This window comes from Onychostoma macrolepis, chromosome 03 (genome assembly GCF_012432095.1).
Source record: "Onychostoma macrolepis isolate SWU-2019 chromosome 03, ASM1243209v1, whole genome shotgun sequence".
NCBI lineage: Eukaryota > Metazoa > Chordata > Actinopteri > Cypriniformes > Cyprinidae > Onychostoma > Onychostoma macrolepis.
The window spans coordinates 44,331,700-44,339,010 of NC_081157.1; the positions used below are offsets into that span (position 1 = coordinate 44,331,700).

Sequence of the window (7,311 nt, forward strand, 5' to 3'; positions counted from 1 at the left end):
ATGTTTTGAAACTAGGCGCCATAAGAGCGTATTAAGGGGTCCACAAAAAATCTGAGAATAACATTAAAGGTCTTTCAACAGCAAGAAATAAAAAACAAATTTGCATATAATTTTCTGAAAATTAAAATAAATATTTGCCTTTTTCCTTGCAAAAGTGTTTTATTTGTTTAATTCTTTATTCTTTTGTATTTACAGTTATTTTATTTATCATGTTTATCAATTATATTGTTGTTTTATTATTGTATTAAGATATTAATTATTATTAATATGCTCTACAATACATTTGAATTGAGATGACAAAATTAATCATGTTTATTATCTATCTATCTATCTATCTATCTATCTTTAATATAGTTGCTTTTATATTTTAGAAAAGGGAATCATCATATTTCGGGGATCACCTGGCTTTATGGGTATAATACAGTATATCAATAATAATAAAAAAGTAGTAGTAGTAGTATTGCTATTATTATCACAATACTTCAAGCAACTTTAATGTTCAATATTCATTGTGAATGAACTGTCCTGTAAATTGTTAGTGGTTTTGTATTGCTTGTGGTTTTTCTCAAAAGGTTCCCATAATTCCCCAGGCTCATTCAGCACAGCTAATCCAAACTCAGTTCCTGATTCAGTCCACTGCGCTTCACTTCAGTCCTGCGATCAGAGACAAGCAGAGAAAGCCGTGTGTGACCCGAGCCGCGCGCTTTACCTCACAGATATCACAGCTTTGGGAATTTTCATTTCTGAGCAGGAAGCCGACAGGTTTGATATCAGCGAGGCATAAAACAGGCCACTGCACTTCATTTCAGATGCGGGTTTACAACACCAGTCTTCACTTTACAATGTGAAACATGAAAGAGATCCATTATTACAGACCTGAGCTGAACTCTCAGCACACTTATGTATCATGTCCTGCTCAGATGCAGCCGTTTTCATTCAGAAAGTACAGATTATTTTCTCCTTGCTGAAAACAAAATGCTGCCACCGACTTTGATGTGGTGAAGTAAGTAATTTTTATTCGGATGACTGAAGACAGAGATATTCCTTTAAAACTGAGAAGATTAAAAATAGCCCTATGGAAGTGGGTTACAGTTCTCTCAAAATAGCATTGAGTGTATAAAAGATGCTGTAAGATGGAAGGAGGTCCTCATCTGGGGCCGGATTCATGAAAATATTCTTATTCTATAAAAAATTTCTAAAAAAAAAAAAATCTATCTATCTACACACACACACACACACACACGCATATACTGTATATATATGCGTGTGTGTATATTTTTATTTATTTATTAGAAATTCTTAGTTAAATAGCACTTAAGAATAATAAAAAAAATTTAAATAATTAAATTTAAGCTTTCTTAAGAAAGTTTTGTCTTTGGAACAGTATTAAGAAAAGTAAAACTTTAAAAAAATATATTTAAGTTTAGTATAAATATTTATTGTCATAAAGTCGTGGGGATCCAGGGAGTCGCGGAGACGAGGAGTACAAAAACAAAGGAGTTTATTCAAGATCGACATAAAGACACTCGTATTGACGTGTATAGACGTATAACACCGAACGCTGACTGGAGGGAACACAGCACTTAAGAACACTGGGGAAAACGAGATAATTAATAACACAGGACTGGAAACGAATTAACTAATGATGACAAACTAAGACAGGAACTTCCAAATATGGACACAGGAGGAGGGGAAAACACAGGACACGGAGACACAGTCTGACATTACTCCCCCCTCCCCATAGGCGCGTCCAGTGCCGTAAAACATCCAACGGGGAGGGGGTTGGGCACTCTGGAGGCCTCCAGGGCGGATCAGGGGACTCTGGAGACCATGGCGGGTCAATGGACCCGGGGGCCCATGGCGGAGCAGGGGGTTCAGGAGGCCATGGCGGGTCAGTGGACTCGGGGGCCCACGGTGGAGCAGGGGGTTTGGGAGTGCACGGCGGGTCAGTGGACTCGGGGGCCCACGGCAGAGCATGGGGTTCTGGAGGCCACGGCGGTTCGGGAAACTCTGGATGCCATGGCGGGTCAGTGGACTCAGGGGCCCACGGCGGAGCAGGGGGTTTTCGGGAGGCCATGGCGGGTCTGCCTTCGGCCTTCGCCTCGGCCTCTCGGACAGGAGCCCTACTACCCCCCCACCCCCTTGAAATTCAAGATGTTATAGGGCAGGCACTCAGGGGTAGCGGGCTCTTGGCAGCGCCCGGGCAGCGCTGAGCTAGGGAGGCGCCTTCGTGGCGCAGGCAAAGGAGTGCGCTATGGATGCGCCTCTTGGATGCGCTCTGGCAGTACGGAGCTAGGGAGGCGCCTTCGCGGCGCAGGCACTGGGGGGCGCTCTTGAAGCGCGGAGCTAAGGTGGCGCCTTCGTGGTGCAGGCACTGGGGTGCACTCTGGAAGCGTGGACTCTTGGGGGCACTCTGGAAGCGCGGATTCTTGGCGGCGCCTTCGTGGCGCAGGCACTGGGGTGCGCTCTGGTGGCGCGGACTCTAGGCGGCGCGGAGCTAGGGAGGCGCCTTTGAGGGGCAGGCACTGGTGGGCACTTCATCTTTTCTGCCAGCGGCGGGCTTGCCATACACTCTGGCGGGCTTGCCAGATACTCTTAAGAAACCTTAAGAAACAAACGGTATGAGAATACAATGGTATTGGTATGAGAATACAAAATGGTATGGTAAAATGGAATGAGAATACAAAATAATAATAATAAAAAAAAAAATAGCAGGTAAGAATATTTTTATTCATAAGAAAGTTTTATCTTTAGGACAATTTTAAGAAAAAAAAAAAAAAAACTTTCGCAAGAAATGTTGTTTGGGAATGCATTAATATTCTTAAATTTGTTACATTTTTAAATGTACTTTTTTTTGTCGGTGCCAGTAGCCACATGTGCAGCGCGTCAACATGCAACGGCGTTGCACTTCTGCATTGTAAAAATATTTCCGTAAAAAAATGGCAGCTGTGGTTGCCAGAATTCTACTGTAAAAAATACGGTAGCAACATTTTAGGTTTTATGGTTTTAACTTAAATTTACAGTTAAATGCTGTAATTTCATTAACTGATATAATGTTAATATACCAACCTATTGAAGTAGTGAAATCTGTTTTGTACCTTTGAAATACACTGATAACCACCAAATGCAGGTGGTGATGAGAAAGTCACATGATGAACCAAAGCCCATCACAAGCAGCTTTTAAATAATAACATATATAGAAGGTGCACAGTATCATTCACACAAGCACTAAACACCATCATGGTGAGACTCATTACACTGAAATATGCAATAAACATTAATTTAACAACATTAGATGTAACATACAACCCTAATAAACATAACTGATAAGAAAAAACTAAGAAGAAACAGTTATTTCAAAGAAAAAACATCAAATTGAAAATTGTTTTTGAAATGCAATGCAGGGAATTCTGGGAACGTCAATTTACGTTTTTTTCCCTGTAAATTTACATTCTTTTCACTTACAAAAATGGTATTTCACCGTAAAATTGTCTGAAATGTCTATTACAGTTTTTCACCGTATATATAAGGGGAACTTACCGTTAACCATTTAACAGGTTTTTTTCCGTAGAATTTTCACAGTTTTTTACAGTGTGGCATGGCGAGTTCGAGACCTTTCCCGATCCCGATCCCGTCCCCTCTCTCTCTCTCCTACTTCGCTTCCTGTCAACTTTGATCTGTCCTATCAAATTAACGGCAAAAACAATAATAAATAAAAAATAAATCTTTGAAAAAAAAAAGTACTTTTTAAATACAAAACATTATTAAATGTATTCCTAAGAAAAAGAAAATAGCAGTTAAAAAATATTACTCTTAAAAAAGCTGTGTCTTTAGAACAATTATAATTAAAAATACATTCAAAAGATATTTTGATACAAAATATTCTTAATGTATAATTTCATTCTTAAGACTATTTTGTGAATTAAACAAATTAAACAAAATAAAGAGATTTCATCCTCATCTCTTCAAACATCTGAATACATTCATATTCTGTGTCATAAATGATGCACTTTATTCACACATCTTCACTGTTCTAAAGTCATCATTCACATGCGTAAATCATAATGGCACAATTCCTCTGACAGTCTGGACGTTTCCTGTCACTGCACACTCACAGCATCATTGACCTCATCGCCATGGGAACAGCTGCACTGATGGAATGTCCTGTGATTGGTCCGTCTTTAAACGGTAAGTTTGTTCTGAATTTAATGCTTTTGGTGATGTTGGAGATATAAGTTGTGTCCCAAATGACGTAATATGCACTATGAACACAACCATATAGCATAGCGGTTTTTTATACACTGTCATCTGAGTCTAATAGCCTTTTCCCTAACTCCTCTACATTATTCTAAAGCAGTGACAGTTGATTGCATGAACTGTCCAACAATGCACATTTCTTTAGTAAGTTAGTTAAATAAGAGCATGATCTGACTATTTTAAATGCACATGTTGGAATTTTTAATGTGAACACTCTAATCACAATATTTATACTAAAAATGGCATATAACAGTGCATAATTCACGAGTTCACTCTTACCTATAATAAACTGAGTAAAGATTATGCGATTTGGCGTGCTGTCCAGGGGAGGGCTCGAGCTCGGTAATTACTCCCGAGCCCAGGGTACTCCCCTGTCTGGGAGAGGGGTCCGAGCTCAGCATTTAGCCCGGACCTAGAGCGTTCCCCCCCCCCTCGAGTGCTCCTGCCCGTGCTGGGGTAGAGACGGGCTGAAGGTGAGGAGTCGGGTGGTGGAGGGATGCTGGAAGACGAGAGATAATGAAGGTAAGACTGCTTGATTATTTATAGGGTTCTCTTCTCGTGCTGATTGGATAGGCGGTGTGATTACTGATGATGAATTGGCGTGTTAATTATCTGTGCGAGCTCCTCCGAAATTTGTTAATAAAACATCACTTCACGAGTTCACTCTTACCTATAATAAACTGAGTAAAGATTATGCGTATTTGGCGTGCTGTCCAGGGGGAGGGCTCCGAGCTCGGTAATTACTCCCGAGCCCAGGGTACTCCCCCTGTCTGGGAGAGGGGTCCGAGCTCGGCATTTAGCCCGGACCTAGAGCGTTCCCCCCAAAGATGCAATAAGCGCGGGACAGCAGCCAGAGAGGTACGTTGATAACCCCCCAAAATTGCAGAGCTTAAGGTTGGTGGGGTGCTGGACGTCGCTTGGAGTAACGGCACTGCTGTGGCCTTTGAGAAGAGAGTTTGGCTCCTGCGGGAGCAGATGCTGCTGCGGCATCTGAAAAGAAAAAGTGGATTCTGCGGAAGCTGCGGCAGCACCTGAAAAGATATAATGGCTTCTGCAGGGAACTGCTGCGGCATCTGAAAAGTAGAGATAAGAGGGAAATACAGATAGGACTGGGGCCGTGGGAAAAAACAGAGAGCTTCTGCGGGAGCGGACACTGCTGCGGCAGTGGAGACATACAGATAGAGCTCCTGCGGGAGCAGACACTGCTGCGGCAGTGGAGACATACAGATAGAGCTCCTGCGGGAGCAGACACTGCTGCGGCAGTGGAGGAATAGAGAAAAAGGCTCCTATGGGAGCGGGGTGCTGCTGGGATAGATGGAGTGGGGATGGGGCGTTGTGGGTGGATTGGGTGATGTTAGGAGGGGTTGGCTATGGGGGTCTAAGTTGGGTTACTGGGGATACATTCATTAAGGGGGTTGACCGATTAGGGTTCGGTGGGCTTCCTTGATATGGGAGCGGTCCGATCGAATGTAGCTCTTGAAAGCTTCTGACGACCAGCGACCGAGAGCTTGTATCTGCTGCTGGGAGAGGCCTTTATGGGCTGCTGTGGTTGCTGCACCTATTCGGAACGAATGGCTGGAAAAGTTTGTGGCTGGGGTACCGGATAGGAGCAGAACTGATTTAAGGTGTTTTTGGAACCAGAAACGAGTGACGGGGCGGTTGGAGTTGTCTGTAAAAAGGGGGTCGGAAGGGAGTTTGGACTGTGATTTCCTGAGCTGGAGGAAGGCTAGGAGGGCTTGGTATGGTAGTATGGGTGATTGGAGGTTGAAAATGTAAATGAAGTGGCCTTTCTTTGACTGGTCTGTCTTGCTCTGTTTAATGAAGTAAGAGATGGTTTCATCATCCAGCACCGCTAGATCAGAAATGGTGGGGTGAATGATTGGGTTAAAGCTAGATGTAATGGCGAGCTCGGAGCATCTGAGAAAACCAAGAAAGCTAGGATAAACATGGCGTCGAGTGTACGGGCGGTGTGGATGGAATGGTAACCTCTGCGGAGGGTGGAGATACATTCGGTTAGAATCCTTAAGGTTATAGGTTGCCTGGTGTCCGGGCGGGTGGGATGAGTTTTTTGGATGCCTTTGATGAGTAGGGAGGTCTGTGGATTGGCTATTTGGGGAGAAGGGGAACCATATATGAGTTTGTGGAAAAATTGAACTCCACTTAGATAACCTTTAATGGAGCCAATTTGGAGGTTTTTGTTAATGTTAAGGTGGGAGATGAAGGAGGTGATGGAGAGCAGGGAAAAGTCGGGAAACAGCAGATTGTAAGCGGAGTGAAATGTTTTAAAACATTTCCAGGCTGTTAGATAGGACTGAAGGGTCCTGGGGGAGACCGCTTGAAGAATTGAATTGAGGGAAGCTTCAAGGAGAGGTCTCAGAGGATGACTTACGGAAATATCAGCTCTGAATAAGGAGGTACTGGGGTTGGGAGCGGATCCGCCTCTGGAGCCAACGCTCTGAATTTCTGGAAGGCAAAACGAGACAGAGAGTCAGCTATTTGGTTTTTGGACCCGGGAATATGTTTTGCAGTTATAATGAATTGGTCGCAAGCTGAAATCCAAATCAGGCGTCTTAACAAAGGCATTAGCGGGTGAGTGTGAACGGCCTTTGTTAATGCAGTGCACGGTCGCCGTTATCGCAATGGATAATGATGCTGGTGGCAGACCACTCTTTACCCCACAGAAGGGCTGCGACGACTAAGGGATATAGCTCAAATAATGCTGAGGATATTAGCGGCTGAGGTAGATCTGACAGCTGGGGGGGCCACGTAGATGCGAACCAGCGGCCTTGATAAAAACCTCCGAAACCGACGGAGGCGGCGTCGGTAAACAATTGAATGTCGACTGGGCAAGAAATCAAGTTGTTGTAAAGAAGGATAAGCCGTTCCACTGTTTGAGAAAGGATATCCATAAGCTTAGCTCATTGCAGCATGAATCTGTTAGAGCTATTCGATCCTCGAGTGCGTGGGCGGATGATGCGAGGGATAGGAGATGGGAGATGAATGGGCGGCCTTGCGGAATGATGCGCATCGCAAAATTTAAGTGGCCGAGTATGG

General features: G+C 43.6%; 1 pseudogene; it reads right to left on the minus strand.

Annotated features, from left to right (window-relative positions):
- Positions 1-5,484: 5,484 nt before the first annotated feature.
- On the minus strand, positions 5,485-6,745 carry LOC131535688 (uncharacterized; annotated as a pseudogene).
- Positions 6,746-7,311: the final 566 nt, after the last annotated feature.